This window comes from Siniperca chuatsi, linkage group LG1 (genome assembly GCF_020085105.1).
Source record: "Siniperca chuatsi isolate FFG_IHB_CAS linkage group LG1, ASM2008510v1, whole genome shotgun sequence".
Classification (NCBI taxonomy): Eukaryota; Metazoa; Chordata; class Actinopteri; order Centrarchiformes; family Sinipercidae; genus Siniperca; species Siniperca chuatsi.
The window spans coordinates 32,566,444-32,587,182 of NC_058042.1; the positions used below are offsets into that span (position 1 = coordinate 32,566,444).

Genomic DNA, 20,739 nt, shown 5'->3' on the forward strand with positions numbered 1-20,739 from the left:
ACAGGCTGTTGTATCAAAATCTTTTTTCTGGAAAGTTCAAGAAAGGCAGATCCCGGGTATAGCAGGTCGGGACCTTGGCAGGTGAAATAATAAAGGCTTGACAGAAGGCAGAGAGCAGGGAGGCACACCATGACCCAGTGCAACCCAAGGTACCTCTTAACTGCACCTAATTCTCTCTCTCACTGTGTCTTTCTTCCCCACTGTTAACATACCCAGACACCTACAACCATGGCAGACTTCCTAGATCTTCAGAGCAGTGTCAGGGCAAGCTAAAGGTCAACATTCTTGGAAGCCTGCAGAAATGAGCAACAATGTGCTGTTTTTACACTACGGATTTTTTTTAATAAATAGTGAAATAGTGTCAAGTGTTGTTTTCGCGGAGCAGGCCATGAGGAAATCAGAGAGGGGCTGTTATAAATAGCTCACAATTGCATGCAGGGAATGTCACCTAAACAGTTTTTTCCTTCCAGTGTTTAATTGACATCCGTATATCAGTGGTAAAAATGCAAATATACAAACATGATGTTAATGACACAGCTGCACACACTCATCAGTTCTCTAGAACAAGAGTGACACGCTTTTGCACAAACACACATTTTAACAGGTCAAGGTCTCTGATTCACCCAATGTCGCATGAAAAGATGTCGTAGTTGACACCGAAACACATATTACATACGCTCATTTTGATCTGTCTGTTGAAATACATTTACACCTACAGAGGAAACGCGTCACAGGTGTAAAAGTTAGGCCTATCTTAGCTCAATATGTAATAATTCACTAGTGAAGAATGATTCCAAATATTACTGTAATGACAACCTTCTATATTGTCGTAATCATTATTGCCACTGACAGCATCACTATCATCATCAACTCCATCATCCGTAATCATTAAGCCCATCACAAGCCATATTTTTTTTACAGTGAATGTGCATGGGCAGTCAGTGGATGGTGATGAGGTGGTGTTGGATACGTTCACATGAAGCCTGTCTGCAGCAGTTTAGTGAGCTCTAGAGCATGCATAAGTTCAGTTAATTTTTTTGCCCAAGTGGGAATAGATGCATTCTAAGAATGCTATTTCAAAGTCTGATGATACCAAATAACTACAGCAAGATTATTTGGTGTCACCAGTCTTCAATTTGTAATGATAGATGTAAAGTTTAATCTTACCTCTAGTGGTATCTAGCCATGCAGTTGATTTTGGTTTATTTTGCTCAAGTTTTGAGAAATCTGTCTCTGAGATGCTGAAATACCATCATTAACCAATGCTGCACCTGACTGGATGAATGCACCACTTGTTGGGTTGCCATTGGGTTTTGCTTCAGGTTTTCAAGCTGGAAAAACCCCAGCAGCTCTTCTGGGAGTAACTGTCAAATTTCACCTATACTAACAACCAAAGTCTGAAATGGGCCACGCAGAAGCTGGATGCTTTTCTAGGGTGATGTCTAGTAATAAAAACTCATTGCACAAGATTAAACATGGTAAAGGCAAAGTTTATAATCCAATTTTTTTTAAAGCCACACCATCAAAACTAAAGAAGAACTAAATCAAAGTTTTCAGTGTTGCCTGGTATTGTTCAAGGTTTGTTTATATAGTAAATACAACAGATAAAACGGATAAAACAGGCCTATAAAGTTATGTTCAACTTATAAATCGTTCACGTGACCCATTTGTATTTATCACACCTGTGAGTGCTCATGTAATTTTGCTGAGCGAACCTGAAGAAGCTACAGGCGAAATGCGTTGTTCGCTCCTAATAAAGTCACAGTAAAGCCATTTCAGTGTGTGGTGGTTAATTTGATCTTCACCTAGATGTTCCTGCAACTGACCATCACCTGATCACAAATACTGGCTGTGGGGAGTTCTGTTCACTGTTAGAAATAGATTAGTTGTGACTTCTTACCCAGCCCAGTATTCTAAGAATTATGTAAATTTTGGACAATTCTGGACCTCAGGAATACAGTATACTGTAGTTGCCATGTGCAGGTATTGCAGAAAGTGAGAATTTTAAGAAAGTTGGCATTGGTCGTAAAAAAAATTGTCACTGAATATAATCCAGGGTTTTGCAGAAACATCCAATAATGATGTTTTGTCATTAAATCTTTAATCTGGAAATCTTAACTTCTTTATAGTACTACTTTTTCATTTTGATTTTTTTTTTTTTTGCCTAGTCTCCCTTGGTAGCAGCATTTAGTGGTGAGGAAATCCTCTGACACATATAATCTACTTCAGACTGACATCAGCCAGTGTTGCTATCGATGCATCCCTATCTCACTGAGCAGACTGCGTTCTTGAAGCAGTCTGGGAGCCAGGCTAGACTGACACCGCAACAGCAGCCTTTGGTTCCCAGCACCTAACGCTCTGCTCGCAGCCCGAATATTGCCTGTGGGATTTCACCGCACTAAAGAGTCATGTCAAAGGCCTTGACAACGTATGACGTCTCCCTCAGCCACTGCTGTCATGTTCCTTCTGCTTCTGACCCCCCCTCCCCCCCAATTATTTTTTTTCTTTCAAAGCCTCTCTTGACTCTGGTTTGAGCGGGAGACTTTCTCCCGGAGTGTTTTAAGTTGTCATTTTTTAAACACACATATCAAAGCCGGGAGTAAAGGGGGGGGGAAAAGACAGATGTTTCTCTTATGCCTTTCTACTCAAGAAAGAGAGAGCGAGAGAGAGGAGTGAAAAGACATTTGCAGAGATATTTTTGCAATCCACATCCTTTCTCCTGACGACTGGCAATACATCATTTGTATTGATGCAATATTAAATTTCAATATCGCATGTCAAAAGGTACAAAATGATAGATCATAGCCTAACTAAATGAATTATTAAAGGCCTACGCTGGCTGCGCTATCGGCTTCTCTTACAATCAGCTGTGTCAGAAGAGTGCAGTTGGTGATACTGGCAGCATTTCAAAGCTTTGTCATTTTTCTTTCTAGCCGCATCCCAGCTTTCTTAATCTAGCTTTCTGTCACTTATTAATGTTCCCAAGGAACTAAAAACCACAGATCTTTCCCTCCCAATAATCAGAGGCTTAACTCACGTCTCCAGAAAAAATATTTAAAAAAATAAATGAATAAAGTCACAATTAAATATTGAATATTGAACAGAAGATAAGGATAAGAAAATCTGTTCAGCTTTGTTAGACATGTTAAGAGCAGAGAAGAAGGGAGCCATGGCTGAGGTGGTGACTCATTCTGTGTGGTTTGATTTATGTGCTCTTTATGTGTTCTGCGACCCTGTAAGTTTATCTCTATATTCCCTGTCTGATAGAGTGACTCCTTGGTTGTCTCCATGCCTCACCACAGTAACACACCCCTGTGTACTGGACTCGATGGTTGATTCTAATTTACAACCCAAGTCAAAAGTTGAATCTTTGATGCCTCATCAAGTTGTGGTTGATGAGAAAAGAGAGGGAAATAGAGGATAAACAAAGGGAGGGAAAGAGATGCTTTCCTGCAGAAAATGACATACCCAAATTAAAATGGTCACTGTTCTTGAAATCTTGATTTCAGTCATTATCCTGGGACCCGTTTCCCAAAAGCATCTTAAGGCTAAGATGATTGTAAAATCAATGTTGCGAACCTTCTTAAGCTTTAGAGGTGTTTCCCAAAAGCATCATAACTGAAGACACACTTAGAATTGATCGTACCCAGTATTAGGAGGCAAAGAGCATCTTAAGCTCCAGAACCTGCAAGAGGAACCAAAAACAACATGCTTTGTTTTAAGTTTTCATTGTTTTTGTACATTTTAAAAGTCTATACTTTCAACACTGATGTTCTTTGTTAAGTGACATTTGGTGTAAATGAGTTGCAATGTTTAAATTAAAAAATCAGAAAATGTAAATACACGTTCAACAATTGATTTGCACAATTTCACTCCCTCTTCTCACCTTCTGGCTGAAATTTCACTTTCCTGAGGGCAAATTCTCAGGTTCCATATCATCTTTTTTCGTTTTATCTGTGGTGCATATTATGTTATTTACCACACACTTATATACAGCAGGTTTGATGCAGAAATTATGACAGAATGACATTCACAATATGACCATATTCATGTAACTTTTAGGAAGTGCCACTGCTTCATTTTAGGTTTAATATGAGCTTAAGAGTAACATCTGCCTCGAGCATCAGCTAAATCAATCAGTTTATTTTCTTAAACCTACTTCCACCGAGGGCAAGCTGAAGGCTGTAAATTGTGGACTGCACATTATGCTTTGTAAGTCTAAATTTTTTTTGCATTATTTACAACACTTGTACGTGTATGTGTTGTACGCATTTTTAATGTATAGCACGGCTTACAGACAGTTAAATGTGCAAAGTTACTTTATAGTGTATTCACTATCAATCTTCAGCACCATGGACAGCCGACGTTAAGAAGCTCTTGACGGCATGCATGTGCACTCGTTCCTAAGAAATTTAAGAGCGTTTGCAGAAACACGCTCTTAACTTCTGAGATCAATCATTTTTGGGAAACAGGGCCCTAGTCACCTTTGAAAGGCAATTCTTTATTATCAAAAACTCAAAATCAGATCATTAATAAATAATGCTCGACCAAATTTAGAGGCACAAATGTGCTAAAAGTATTTTTCTAGCTTTTGTTAATTTTACTGTTCTGTTGTGAATGCACTCCTGTTACAGAATAACCAACTGTTGTCACAGTGATTTTGGGGATCTCAAAGAGGATTCAACCTGATGCCATCCCGAATAAGGTAAAAACCCCAAAACCACAGCTATTTGGGTCGATGATTAAGGGGTTACAAAAATCTTTCTTTAATGACCCTTGCTGCCACATTTACACCGTAAAAAGAATCTTTTTGTTTTTGTTAGTAAATGATTAGACCAAATATATTCTGTTCAATCATTTTGAAGTAAAGTTTAGGTCAAATTCATTTTTAAAAATTTAATAAATTAATGTTGTGGCACATATGCATTCTTGGTAGACAGAAGACTCTTTCCTATTTATTCTTCACCCAAAATATGCGGCAGAGGTAGGCAACGAGCATGCTGATAAGTTCTAAAATTTACACCTGCTTTGGGTCTTACTTGTCAGACAATGAAAAGGAGGCTTAAAGTGAGCATATGTAAGGGTGTTAAATCTCAATCTTGGCCTTGGAAACAGCAGTTTGACAAAAAATAATCGTAAATCAAGGTCCACTTGCTAGCTCTTTTGTCAAAGAGCCTGTGTAACTTCCTGACCTGCTAATGTTGCCACATGTGACAATTATGGAATAATGGTAAATGCTATAACATAGTGTAAAAGTAGCACAACAGACTCAGTAATACCAGTGACACAGCAACATTTATCTTAAGTATGTTAATATTAGCTAAGATTAGCCACCATCAGCTGCTGGTCATATGAGACCAAGTATGGCTGTTGCTGCAAAACTGCACAAAGTGTATTGATATGGGCGAGGGTTCAATTTAGTGCTTAAGGGAATAGTTCAACATTTTGGTAAATCACTTTTATTATTATTATTATTTCTTGGCAAGAGTTAGATTAGACGATTGATACCACTCTCATGTTTGTACGCTAAATATAACGCTGGAACCAGTAGATGGTTAGCTTAAGTTAAGCATAAAGACTGAAGGCAGACGCGGAAGCAAAGCTAATTGCCTGCTGGCTCTTATGTTCAGTGTGAAGACTAGATAGTGGTATTTGTCATCTAACTCTCAGCACGAAAGCAAAACAGCATATTTCCCAAAATATCAAAACATCTTTTTATGTGTAAAAGGAAAAACGTTATTTCTTCTTTCAAAATTTTGCTTTTAAGTATTGCAGTAGTAGTAAGTAGTCTTTTACTGAGCATCTTAGATTCAGCTCAGACTAACAGTAATGCAAATCACAATATATTAATATAAGACCACTGATGCGCGTACACAGCCACACAGGTCCAACTGCTGCATCATTGTGGGTTTATTTCAGCTGTGGGCTCTAATCCTAAAGCGTCACTTTCTATCAAAAGTTACATACTTGTTTGAATTAAGCTTGGAGAAATATATACAGAGCAGAAGGGCATAGCTATATGCTTATTAGTTGGGCTTGTGGCCTGTATGAGTGTTAATTCTTATGTGCATGTGTGATGTCCAGAATCCCTTACCCCCGTGAGGTTTTAATTGCAGGGTCCAGATTGCCGGGGCTGGTTAGGGCCTGGCGACCCCCATGAGAAGTCACAGCCTCCATTTAGTTTCCAGATCCCATGCAAACGAACACAGGGCCCCCGTGTTAGCGTGCTAGCAGTGGCTGGCAAAAATTCAATTTTCATCCCCCTTTTGTATCGAAGCCTGCTGTCTTGCCCTAACGACACATACACACACACACACACTCCCCTTCTCTTGCCTTCTCCCTTCAACAACAGAACACAGTGGAGTCGTTAGGACCCTCTCTTCATTACTTCAAAAAACCAATCATTAGACACCAGAGTATATACGTAATTAGAAAATCACTTCCTTTGCAATCCCGGCTAAGTAGTTTACATACTGTAATTACAGGGACAAAATCAATTTTTAATCATTTCACTGATTGGGCTCATCAGCTCAGTAGGAACATTGTATCCTGCTTGTTGTGCGAAAGCAACATCTGGGCTAAAACAATTACCCTTTTGTGTTCCAGAGCGGCTCTGAAAATGCCTTGCTGTCACTTCCCCATGTCGTGGACGTTCTCTTTCTATCTCTATCCGTCTCCAGACGCCTTTTTCCCTTCTCCTTTCTTTCTCCCTCTCCCTTTCTTTTTCTCTGCCTCCCTCTCTTCTTCTCTCTCTTTCTCTTTCACTCCCTGCCCTTGACTTGGACATGGAGGATCACATTTAAAGCTTTATAAATCAATATGCTATAATAAGCTGCTCTTGACAGAGAGGGAGAGAAAGGAGGGGAAAAAAACAACATATTGCTTTTTTAACACCTCTTGTGTTTTTGTTTTTTTTCGTGCCGCCATTGTTATTGTCATTGATGTGTTTTTCTTTTTACAGTGTTGCCTTTTAGAAAACAGATTTTGTTTGACCCTGCAGAAATATCACCTTATTACCATGTTTTCTGTACACTATGTGAAGGGGGCAAAAATGTGACAATGTCAATAATAGTTTAAATAAATATGTAAAGAAAGAAGATGGTAATTCTGTCTTCTTGTTGAAGTGAGACATAAATACATAATCCAATGTCAAACTGCGTCTTCTCTCCTGGCATGTTTCACCCTTCACTGACTAATAAAATGCTTTGTATTCTTGTCCGAGAGAGGCCCAATCGATCCACATTAGTCTGAACTCTCTCTCTTTCACTTTGAAAACTCAGGAAATCAGATTTCAGAGGGGGGAGAAAAAAATTGGTTAATGCATTGATCACTCGGGCTGTATGCAAATCACATTTGCCTCTATTTTTTATTTATTTTTTGCTGATCAATAGCATTAATTAACCGCTTCGTTTTAACGGCACCCTGCAATCCCGTTAGACACCGCTGTCGACCTCAGAAATCACACCCCCCCCATCTCTCAGTAGCCATTGAAATGAATGGCGTGTGGCAGGGGCCATAAATCAGGAAATCCAATTTGACCATGAGCTCCGGTACTAACAGTAAAATATGAGCACTAACACAGCACACAGGTAGATCATCCCATATTGGGCATAATATTATTTATTTATGACAAAAAACTAAAATGAAAAGAAAGTTTACATGACTGCTTTTTCAACAAAATTTGTGGAACTGCTTTAAAGAGACACTCCACCGATTTTACAAATGAAATGCAGTTTATTCATCATGAGGAGTACTATAGCCTGTGAAAACAGCTATAAAATGTCATCTGCGGCTCTGGAGGAGCTTTCTAATGTATGGAAAAAATACACTTTTTCAAGGTCTTCTATCTTTTATTGGTATATAGTATTTTAAGAAATACAGTTTGAATTGATGATTTTTCACACTGGACTGTTTATTGTTCATATTTTTTGTATGAGAGGGGGAGCTCGTGCCCTCTGTGCTAACCAGCCTAGCTGCTGCTACCAGGGATGCTAGCGTGTGGGATTAATAATGGACGCTTTTTGAAATTATCATTATTCCCAAAATGCTCTTTTGTGATTTGCTTTGAAGGGTGTGCATGTGTGGATAGGGGGTGTTAAGTGAGTAAGGGGCAGGTGGTTGGTTGGTCGGGGGGGGGGCTTGCTTGCTCATTTGGAGAGCTTTTCCAATTATACAATTAGTCAGGAATGTAGGCCAGCGGCCTTGGTGCTCCTCCTGCTCCCTGAACCTGGATAGCAAGTGCCCTTGCCTCATCTCGCCTCCCCTATTTATCTATTTCTTACTTTATGCAAGAAATGCATAAATAGAAATAGACCTAAAAAACAGAAATAATATGCAACTGTGGACATAAAGTGACAGTGGCATCAGCTCACAGTCCATGAGGTGGTTGAAGCAGCCGGTGTCCCAGAGGAGCAAAGCTAACAAGGGCTGACCGTTGAATTGGGTTGCGTGTGAATGACCATGGCAGCGCACTGTGGTGTTAATAGATAAAGTCATGGGGTCAGGGCTTTTCTGGTCAAATACTGTTTGTTGTGTTGAAGGGCTTCATTGTAAATCCCCCACCAACTCCCACTGTGCCCCAAAACCCCACCACTTTCGGAAGATGAGTGTGTTAGTGGGATAGCTGATTTGGGATTGAACACTAACACAACGCTAGCTACTTTTGATTTATTTTCTTCTCTGGGATGGAGTGATATGATAAATTGATTTATGATGAAGGACAAATTGTTTTATAATTTGGCCCCTTTCTGATTGTCCTCTTACTCTTGCCTGCCTGCTACCGAGTGTGCCGCACTGGGTTTAATATGAAGCAACAACAACAGCGAAGTGCCATCTGTTGGCATGCGGATTTTCTGTAATCTCTCTTTACTGATTACAACAATGACTACACGAACCTCTTAAATAATTATCCCACAATGTAAAAAAAAAGAAATAAAAAAAGCAAAATAATTATAATCATTAACTCCCACCAAGTCTGCCACTCCTCCAGCAAATGAAGGCTGTCAGAGAGAGAGACAGAGATAAAGAGAGAGACAGAGTCAGAGAGAGAGAGAGTTTTTCTTCTGCTGTGATGCCAATCATGTCTTATTTATACCAGCGGGGTAGAGTACCACACAGCAGTGGCAATCTTAACCAAACAACATTAAAGAGGAAACTGTGGGAAAATTGACCCCTCTCCACCCACCACCCCTGTACCTTATGTTGTTCTTTTTCTGTCTTCTTAAGAAAAAAAAACGCTGTAAAATGTGCAGGTTACACACAGTGGAATCACTGTCAGGTTTTGGTGTACATTGCTCAGAATAAATGCTTCTGTCTGGACCCAGTTTTGCTTTATAATTTAACAATCATACAGGAAAAAATCCCAAATGCACTGCAGCCAGACAGCAAGTTGTGTTTGAGTAAAAGCCGTGATCAAAAACAAAACCCGGTCTTCACAAATTAGCTGGCTACCTACCTATACTCATATGGCCATAAACGCAAGAAGCAAAAAGTTCACACCCACAGGCATTCTGAGGCTATGTGGGTACACCCAAAACGTAAATTACACAAAATTCATTTCATTTCATTCATTTTGATTTTAATTTGATGGTATCTGGCAATACAATTGTGTCAATAGTGTCCAAACATCTTTTCTTTAGGATGTGGTTTCCAAATGAAAGATGAAAGAGAGACAAACCTTTTAAAATGCACTTCAAAGTTGAGGAATATCTTTTTTTCTATAGGTCAGAGGTGGAAGTATTCAGATATGTTACGTAAGTAAAAGTAGTGATAACACAATATCAAAATACTCTGTTACAAGTGCTGTATTCATAATTTTACCTACGTCAGAGCAGATATTTTTCAAAATCTAGGCCTACTTAAAGTATCAAAAGTGTACATTATGCAGAAGACTGACCAATGTCAGTGGCATATCATACAATTTTAATTAATTAATTGTTGTTGTTGATGCATTACAGTGTAAGCAACATTGTGATATTGTTGTTGGTCAATATGGAGATAATTCTAATTCCTAATGAACTTCTGGGATAGTTTAATCTACAAAAATGCACCATATTTTATAAGCTGATCATATGTCTTGTATGTAAAATGTTGATATGCAAAGTGACTACTAACCATAACTGTCAAATAAATATAGTGGATTAAAAATAGAATATTTACCTCTGAGATGTACTGTAAGTTTAAAGTGGAAATACTCAAGTACAAGTACAACAGTAAATGTATTTCACACTGCTGCTATAGATACACATTCATTGGCAGCAACTGCCGTTCCTCTTTCTTCAGTAGCATGTTTGTGTCTGTAAATGCTCATCCATGTGTGTGCAGGTCTCTATGAATCTCTTTCTATATATGTCATCTGTGTGTGTATGTGTCAGCACGTTTGTGTGTGAGTGCTTTGTGTGAGAAATGGTGTGAGAATGCATCAAGGGGAGCATGTGTTAGCTCTGCTTCCAATATGAGGGAAATCTGTGGCACATACCTCCGATATGACACAAGCCAAAACGACATGACTCACCCATGCTATATTTGATTAATAAAACTACAGCTGGCAAAATGTATTTCAAAACAACAGACCATTAAGAAGGCGCGGTTTGATTGGAGAAATGTAACATCATATTATTATCATTAAGGTATGAAGACAAAATATCTGCGTGTGGAGCATGAAATCTGATATGATCGAAACTAATATAATCTGAATGTTACATTTGCAGTTAAATATGTCTTAATTTATCACTTCAGTGAGGCATATGTGAATGCAGGGTGATAATTCAGACAGGCCATTGTCTCAGCTTGTCCTGAAGAGGACAGCTGCCATATATGTTGAATCCCTGCTTCTCCAAATCTTATAATACATGTTATAACATGAATTTTCCAGCTTCAAGAGAAAAGGTTTCCATTGATTAGCACTTTACAAGCGATCAATTTTTACAAACCCGCTTGACCCACTCGTCCCTTTCTCTGTTTCACAGGAAGCCAACTCTCAGGACGATGGTTTATTACGAATCAAAAGAATACAGAGAAGTGAGAGGGAATGAGTAATTATTGGAAAGAGGAGTGATGCTGGAGGGATGTGTATAGATTTAAGTTGAGCAAAGACGAATGTGAGGTACCTAAAAACAAGAGAGAGAAAGTCTAATTCCTGTCGCATGAGCACGACAACAAGGGCAATGATGATGATGATGATGATGACATGCTGATTACAGACAACCAGGCGGGATGAAGCATCCTAACCCCACAAAGCAGACATATCCCTCACTTGTACTTGTCATATGATCTCCCAGCACTCACTGACACACACACAGAGACACACGTACAGTATACACACTATAAAAGCCCATCACCATGAGAGATGGGGTGGCCACGCTCCTCCAGCTCCAGGAATAATGGCTTGCACCTGTTTACCATGTCACCTCTGTTTGCTAATTGTCTCCTTGAGCTACATAGAGAGGAATTGACAGCGTCGTGGCTTTTTGACAGGAGGGGTGTGTGTGTGTGTGTGTGTGTGTGTGTGTGTGTGGTGGTGGTGGGGGGAGTATCCTTAGTCAATATGTGATGAAAAGACTGGCACCAAATGTATTTTATGTTACATAGCTCTGTCCAGTGTGCATGCTAATACCTTAGGTGATAAGTGTCATCCAAAAAGTGGGCAAGCAAGAACTTGGAGCAGCTCTATCGCTTAGTGTTTGCTTAATTTTAATGACACATGTCTAAAGCTGCCATTATTTTTGAAATACTTGGGTAAAATAGACATAATAATTCTCCATAACCAATGAACCTTCAGGGGAACAATATTTTTTTCTGCAAAATTTGAGTGTTTAGGTTCCACAGGAAATTTAGAGTACCTACTTATATACATTTTGCTCATAATAGTTGTTTGTGTTTACCTTTGTTCAGCTTTGTTGTCCTTGTTTTTAGTTGTATTTCTATTTCTGTGTAAGTACATTGAGAGCAACAAAAAAAATAAATGGAGTCAAGGCGTCGTTACCTTGTGCGTTTGTATATCCAAAAACCACTTATTTTATAATGTTTTTAAAAATGTTTTGATGACTCATCTTGGACTCAAAAGATGAGTTTTGATTGTGGCATAAAAATTTCATCAAACAAAATGTTCTACTGTTATTCTTAAATTAATGCTCAGACTTTTTGCGACAAATGCTTGCTCATTGTCTTAACTGGAGTTCAGATGATAGGACTTATATCAGTTTTCTCTCTATGGGTTCAGTAGAGAGATTGGTCCAAGACACATTTAACGTAGCTTAGCACAAAGACTCGGGGCAAGGGCAAACAACTAGCTTAGCTCCATCAAAGATGCATTCCAACAACTCCAAAGTTAGTTCACATACCTGAGATATTTACTGACACATAACATCTGGACCCTATTAGTCCTGTTAGAAGGCATATTTTGCAGAGGCCAGTTTTTTCCTCGTGATTTAACTCTTTGTGCTAATTAAGTTTAGTTTACATATTCTCGACTGTCTCTTTCCTGGATGGAAAAAAAAGATATCAGTGTTTTTTTTAAACTCCTGGCAAGAAAACAAAAGAGTATTTTCCAGTCCAGTTTTCCACTGACAAGATACACAGATTTGCTAAGCCAGCGTTGACCGTCACTTTTGCGATTAAAATGACGCATCATGTCAATTTCCGGAGAATTTCCCAGTCAATCTTTAATGAGTAACAAATGAATATTTTAAGCTAATCATCTCAATAGTTATGCATCTGGACATCCAGTATTTGGAGCAAGTATCTTGTGAAAATATGGTTTTAAAAGTAAGTAGGCCACAGCTGATATTTCAATGTGTCAGAAACTTTTAATCAACATTTCATATCTTCTGCTCATTTTTCGGTTGTAGCTACAGATTGTGAACATTAATTAGGCTGCCGCTATAAACTGTAGTGTTACCTTTTTAGCTGACAAAAGGTGATCTCAATTGAATTTTTGTTTTATATAAATGTAGTTACTTGGAAATGTTGAAAGCTAAACCTAATCAGATTCAATAGGGGATTCAAAAGAATTCAAATTTGAAAAGTACATTTGACACTGGGCTTGAATCCGATAAAATGCTTTAAGACCCCCCTTTACTAGCACTAACAGCAGTAACAGAGGTGTCTATTTGGGTGTCAGTTTGTGACATCACCAAGATATTCTGCAGGTCTTTCTGCTATCTGAGATGCAAACATATGTGGCCACATAAACTACCTGACAACATGGGCAAAAATCCCAAAATAATGGTGCGATTCTAAAATTGCGCATGACAAAACTGAGATGCAAGGAGGCTGATGCAAGTTTGATGACATATGTTCACTTAAACAAGAATAGTTCATGTCCACTAGCAAAGTTCAGGTCAACATGGTGACATTCATTCACCCTACACTCACCCCACCACCCATACATCCAATGTGTCATATTTCCATAAAGTGTGCATGCACGCACGCAAGCATACATTCATGCATTGTGTGATGGAAGCCTAAAGGTTTCGTTGCTGGAAGGATGTCCATTAATTTTATCTGTCTGGCTGGAAAAATGGAGGTGATGATTGTGAATAACTAATTCTCTTCTATAACTTTGATGTACTCCAGAGCGAGCCACTGACCAACCAACAGATGCTGTAATGGGCAGCTCCCAGATATGAATGTCACGGCAGTGTGACTGAGAAGCATGGAACTGCTTAACAAGTGCATGCTCAATTGACTTTCTCCGGATAAACAAAGATTTAAATGAAAACAAAAGATGCATGCGCAGGCGTGTAAGTGTGACAGACACCTTTAATATCCTCTCCTTTCCCATGATCAATCAGTGTGATCGTACCTGTGTGACTGCCGCCGTTCCAACGAATGCCGGATGTCAGGAAGAGCACCGACAGCTCCACAGAAGGTGGGACGACAAGAGCCTGTAAACAAAGCACACACACCAGGAAATTCACAGTCACCCGCATTTGAAGCTTGACAAGTTTGCAACACTGGCGACAGAAGAGAAATACCCATTAAAATATCGTGTGCTGATCCCCTCCCCCCAAACCCCCCACATCTTTATTTTTCCTCAGGACTTCCTGTGAGGATATGATGTCATTTACACATCCCTGAGTAATCTAACAAATATATGAACTGTAATTGCTTGTGAATATCAATCTTTTACTTTTTTCATACCGTTATTATTATTACTTTTTAATTTGACAATGTAATATCAGTTTAAGATGAGGGAATCATACTGGGACACATACTAAGATGCACAAGGTTTATCATTTGAGAGTTAAAATACATTGTTGGGGGGAAGAGAAAAAAACAGGAAGCTTTGTTCTCATAAGCAGAAAACTGTGAGAGGAGCCTACGCAGCACAGCAGAGGATGTTATCTGATCCAGCCTTGAAGCCCCGCTGCTTAACGCCAAAAAAATAATCAAGCCAACACAAAGTATGTGAAGACTGCCACTCCGTTTTAAAGTAGCATGTAACTTGGTGAGTGGCATTTGAACTGAGGCCTCACGGAGAGACACAGAGATACTGACAGCACTGGCTTTTACTTATGAAACTATAGAGCATATATCCCTGCAAAACGTTTTTATGCTCGATTAAAGTGGAAAACCTGAAAAAGTAGTATATCTTTGTTCTTTGTTGAAAAAGCTAATCTATCCATTTCTATGCAGCTGACTAAACTGTTTCTGATTTACCTTTTTTTTTTTTACCTTTTGTGACATTTTGCTTAAATCTGTTGAAGTTTGCTTGGATGGTAATCTGCAAGATCTAGATTTTGTATATTTACCTTCAACCTTCAGTTCTTCAGTTCAATGCTGTGTTGTTTCTGCACTCCTCTACCCAAAAACCTGTTAGTCACAGTGTGAGCAATACTGTCATTTTCTTTTGCTGTTCTTTTCTGTGATTCATTAATGCTGCACATTATTACTTAAAAGAAGTATGGGTCCAACAAATTCACATGGCTAATCTGGATGTGGAGTGGCAGCCAGGCATGGAGAAGCTGGCTCAGTCCTGCAGCGGGGGGGGGTTGCACAGATGTGGAGGGTCTGCAGAAGGGCCACCCAGATCTATCCACCACTACTGTTTCAATGGAGCGTCAACAGGAAAACTCAAACTCACATACAGGGAACACACACACGCTCACACACAAAGCCACGACATTGCCTTAAGTCACAATCTAAATTAGCTCCCAAGGGCATACCGACTACCTTGTTCACCAAAGGCATTGTGTATGTTTTCTGAGTGCTTAGCATATGCTGCCGTAACCTGAGATCTCTCTCTCTCTCTCTCTCTCTCTCTGTCTCTCTCACTATGTCTCCTTTGCGCACACAATGTTGCTAGAAGTTGCTCTGTATTCTCTCTTTACGTGTTTCCCATCAGGCCCTTAATTAAATTCAAAATAGTTCACATCTACCTATTAAACCATGTTGCACCAACCGCCCACCAGACAAACCTTGACAGAGACACAAATACAGGCTGGGTGATGGGCGGGTTGTCTTTTATAAGAAAATAAAGTGGAAGGAAGAGAGGAGAAACTATAAGGAACTACAGTATAAGGAATGTCACATCTGCTTTTTATACTGCCGTATGATATTATAATACTAATGTATGAAAGGTAACAATGCTCATTTTCTCTGTCATTTATAACTTACACAAACATGTTGATAAAATGTGATTGATGAGGTGTCCATCAGTCAATCAAAAAACTCAAAATCTATGAGGTTGATTTTCTAGACGGTGCAGGGGCTGTTTTGCCTTGAAAATTCAAAACGTATTTTCTAAATTATACTTTATTGATGTTTTCATGATCAAAACTTAATATGGAGTCATAAAAACAGCTTGCACATTCAAAGGCAGGTTATTGTTCTACCAGACTGAAATACAGCAAAACTTACTGACACTTGATCAAATCTGCTACATCTATGATTTGATATCAAAGCACACTGCAAAGTAATGGAAATAGCTAACATTTTAAGACAGTCTAACCTTTCCTGTGTTTACCTTATTAAAGAGTGTGTACCTAAACTGGTAGTTCAATACACATAGGGGGAAAAAACAATGTGTATAAAGCCGGCAGTGTTTAAGCAGGCGAACAGTAAAGTAATAGGCAAGAGCAGTGAAGTGTTGATTCTACAAAAGATGCGGGGCAAAAATTGCACCTCAGTGCACACACATACAAACAAACACATATATATGCACATACACACACACATTCCCTCCCCCTCCTCAATATACTCTGCTGCCTGGCAGCCGAAGTTAACATTTTCAGAGAAAATATTCCTTGCCTCCAATAGTCCGATGTAATTCATTTTCCATCTCTGTTCATTAATCATTGTTAAAATTAGTGATCCATTTCTTCCACTCTGCCATCTGCACTCAGCTTCCTAACAAACATGACACCTCAGCGCATAATAAAAGCTGACAGCTACGAGGAGGCCTTTCCAAATAGCTTTCTGCATATGTGCACCTCCACGACTTGATGCCGTTGTCTGACAAAAGTAGGTTATTTAGACCACTGGCTGAAGAGAACTGCATATGAGTACACACACTTGCATACTCAAACATATATGTACATATATGTACATTTATGGGCACTTATGTGTCCCAAGACTATGCAGCTACAGTACATGTCAAAGAGGCATAGTCTCATGCACACACTTTCACGCACATACACCAGCATATACACAAAACAACAGATGTGCCTAATCTTGAATGGAATGTGCTACAATTCTGATAAGGAAAATCTCCCCCATATTTCTCAGCAGAAGGGTAAAGTCAGGAAAATGAGAAAAAGGGAAACATATAAAATATGAGCAATCATGAAACCCAAGAGAATGAAAGAAACAGTGAGAAAGAGAGGAGCCTTAAAATATCCTGTTTACCCTTACAAGGTTTTTGCTTTAACTTCAGCTGGAACAGTGTTGTACTTTTGAATTTGCATTTGCTTCCAGCAGCTGTGGCATATGTGTGCATTTGTTGTGATACTGTACAGTTTATCAGCTCGGTTACACCCTGATCTTAACTCGGCTAAGCTAAGAGCTAATTTGACTAAGAGGAAAGACAGTGTGGGATAGAAAGAAAGAGAAGGTAAAGAGAGAGTGAGTCACTGGGCCAGAAGATGCCACTCTCAGGTCACCCAGGCCTCATAAACACCTCTGATTCACATAATAATGCCTTCATGAAGAGCTATCAACTCCCCAGATGCCCCTGCAGACACCGAGTAGCCAACACATGTAGATTTAGGTGCTTAAAAAGTAGTAGGCTTAATACAATGAAATATTTTTTTAAAATTAGGTGAAAAGTGATTTCAGCTATTTTTTAAGTATTCCAGTGTATTTATTGCACACAGACGCATAGTTTAATGAAGCATGCACTCTAATATCTGTGAATCTAGCTGCATTTCTGGGTTGAAGACGTGAAATAAACAGGTATAGCCACATCCGAAACACAGGCTACGAGTAAAATCTTTTACACTTTACATTCTGTCATTACTTATTTATGATCAAATGTGTTAATTATTGCATGATTTCTATTATCACTGAATAACTTTTCCACCACAAACAAGTGTAAAATCATGAGAAATAAGAAAATAATTAAAAAATTCAATAAGAATTTAATTGAATGCCACCCAAGCCTCTTTCTCTGTCTCTCTCTTTCTCTCTCTCACACACGCACAGCTTACTCACCTTCCCCTAGTCTCTTGTTAACACCCCCCCCAAACTGTCCCTTCTCACATCCACACACACATATGCACACAATCACAAATACGCACACACCCACACATGAATGTTCACATATACACACACTTAAACCTCAACAATCCTATGCTGTTGTAGTCCTCTGATTTTCTGCTGTTCATACACACACACACACACACACACACACTCAGACACACACGGTCAGGATCCCTCCCTGGTGAGGTGTGTGTGTCTCTGCCCGAGGCACAGCACATTAATCTATATAATGCCCTCAAAGAGAAGGCTTTTCACACCGCTAACTGCCAAGGACTACGAGGGGCAGCGGCTGAGCCATGATTCAGCTGTTAGCCCAACTGGCGTCCCTGCGCACACATACACTCGCACCCCCACACCCCTCCCAACACACACACACACACAATATGTTAGCAAGAATACACACATACACCCTTCGCTGGCAAGAAAGACAACACAGACACCTTTGTGAGCGCACACAGGGACACACTGAGTAACACTAGAGCTGGGTATCGAACCTCAAAACGTTTTTGGTGAAGAACGAAATGTGTTGAAAAGTATCACAAAAACATTGAATGCTTGCTCAGATTCCCACGCTTCTTTACTTATTCCTTGATCAGATAGTTCCATCATTAATTCATTAATCATCAATTAATTTATTTAGCTAGTTTTAGACTGTATTTTATTTAGTCAAAGTTCTTGTACAGCTGTACATGTATGGTAAAAAAAAAAATGTAGCATTGTAAGTTTAGCTTCTTCAGTAAAATGCTTTTGTAGAAAGACATGTTTCTGTTCCTCTATGTAAGTTATCCAAACAAGTATTGCTTTGGCATATAAACTCAGGTATCATAGCCACACTAGTATCAAGAAATTTCAGCACAGCCCTGGTCAGCATTGATCTAGTGTTGCCTGTATGACTTAAAGCGACATGATTTTAAATACATATATAAAAGTTTATACAATAGCTACAAAAGTCAAGAGAGTCCCACACTGAATTGCACCCAAGCAAATAAATGCAGAAGAAGCTGTTCTCTATACAGTACCTCCTCCACCATCAGCAGACACTACAGAAGAAGATGGTTTACTGATGTTACCTTGTTGGATTTCTGGGCTTCACCATCCTCATATTTCAGACTGTAACCTCTTGCCAGTGTGTGAAGTTGCCCAGTGCAGATTTAATATTCATTTGTTGCACGGAGGGCCACAAAACAGACAGCTCAGAGCGGTGATTGGAGGGCCAGTTCTCAGAGACAGACGGCGAGCAGAAGAGCAGCTAAATCATCTTGACATTCACCAAGAAGTAGCCACACAGAAAGCTGCTGCTGTTAGTTCTCCCATCGACTAATTTGGTTCTACTTAACCCTTAAAAGACCCCATGCGCACACACACACACACACAGAAGTAGATACAAGGCAAATAGAGGCTGACACACGCATATGCACACGCACGAGAGCACACACACATGTGCCTCACAGTGACACATTTAATTCCAGGTTCTCAGCACATCTGAATTACAGCAGGCTGATGAGGGAGAGAGGGCCAGGCCCCTCCGGACTGATTAGCATCATTTAAGAAAGCCTTCCTTTTTCCTGCCCGCCTCAGCGACCCCTCTCTCCCAGTCTCTCTCTATCACTCTCTGCCACTCGCTGGGGCGACCCACCCACCTCCCAGCCTAATATGGGTGGCATCCCCGCAAGCACAAGTCAATATGGAGTACACTCATTTACATCTAACACAGGGGAACGACTCAAGTGCCTGTGCCTCTGGGGCTATTTTCTTCCTTCAAGTATTCATAGACAACTGCTTGTTAGCTTTAGATTCTGTTTTCTAAAAGTGTGGACAGAAGGACATAACTAACGCATATATACGTCAGGCGCCATATGATGCAGTTTTTTTCTGCCCGTGTAAAGTAAATAAGACAGAGCCTGTTTTATTTGTGCATATTCCCCCCCTTCTAAATTATATAAGCCTTGCACATGGCTTAAAATTTTGTAAAGCTTTTCTCAAAATCCTACTTATGGTTGCCATTCTGTGCCAAAAAGTTCATCTGGCCTGTAAATTTAAGCATGGATTACAAATATTCAAATCATGAGCTTACTGTTCAAATAAACATTTCCAACAGGGAGGGGAAAAGTTGCAAGGCATACACTTTCAGCATAATTCCTCCTCTGGCACCTCCCCTCCCTTCGCTCCTAATAAAACAACCACACACACACACAAAAGAAAAAAGCAGGGAACAGAAAGGGGGGTTAGGGGGCGGAAGACAAGAAATGCAAAAACAAAAGACAGAGTTAAAAGTTTGGCTTCTTCATTTACCGTGCGGCTGGATAAACAGTGTTGATGAAATATGTAATTAATGTAATTGTAACCACCTATGCAATTACAGTTAGCCGGGTGGGCTCGGCTGTGGCCCCAGTACACCCTGCCATAGGACAATAGGGCACCTTATTACAGTTTTAAAAAGGGGAGGGAGACGGCGGTGAAAGAAGGGGGGAGGCTTAAGCTGGTCAGCTGCTCACCACATGGTAGAAATAATAAGGACTGAAGTCACAATTTTTTCAGCTTTGGTTTAGCTTCGCTGATCACTGCACTTTATACTGGACAATACAAATACCTGACAAACTCCTAGGAATCCAGGGATTTCTGAGCCATATTATCTGTGATATACAAATTAAATGACTAAATACAATGTGTGGGACTAATCTGTAGTGGAGGAAGTATTTGCATCCTTTTTTTTTAAAGTAGCATTACCACACTGTAAGATTCTACATCAAGTAAAAGTCCTGCATTGAAAATTTTACTTAAGTAAAAAGTATTATCTGTGAAATATACTTAAGTATCAAAAGGTAAAGTACTCGAAGCAGAAAAATTGCTGCTATGAATGTTATACTATCATATATTATATTAGATTATTATTGCTTATGCATTAATGTATGGTAGCATTTATTGTTGTAGTTGGTCAAGGGGAAGCAAATTTGAGCTACTTTATATACTCTATGGTAGTTTAATCTGCAATACTGCATTATATTTCATAAACTGATCATTAAAGCAAAATCCTAATTT

The 20,739-nt window shown here is 39.4% G+C and overlaps 1 protein-coding gene across 12 annotated transcripts in view; it reads right to left on the minus strand.

Annotated features, from left to right (window-relative positions):
- The window catches only part of znf536 (zinc finger protein 536), a 226,008-nt gene that overhangs the window by 186,300 nt on the left and 18,969 nt on the right, over positions 1–20,739 (minus strand). For 9 of the 12 annotated variants that reach the window (XM_044192903.1, XM_044192921.1, XM_044192950.1 and 6 more), the window contains one exon: positions 13,805–13,886. The exons of 2 other annotated variants lie outside the window; for them this stretch is intronic. The gene's annotated coding sequence lies outside the window, so the exon portion shown is untranslated. Of the gene's footprint in view, positions 1–13,804; positions 13,887–14,753; positions 14,773–20,739 lie in introns of those variants that run through there. One more of the 12 variants, XM_044192939.1, reaches the window with a different exon arrangement.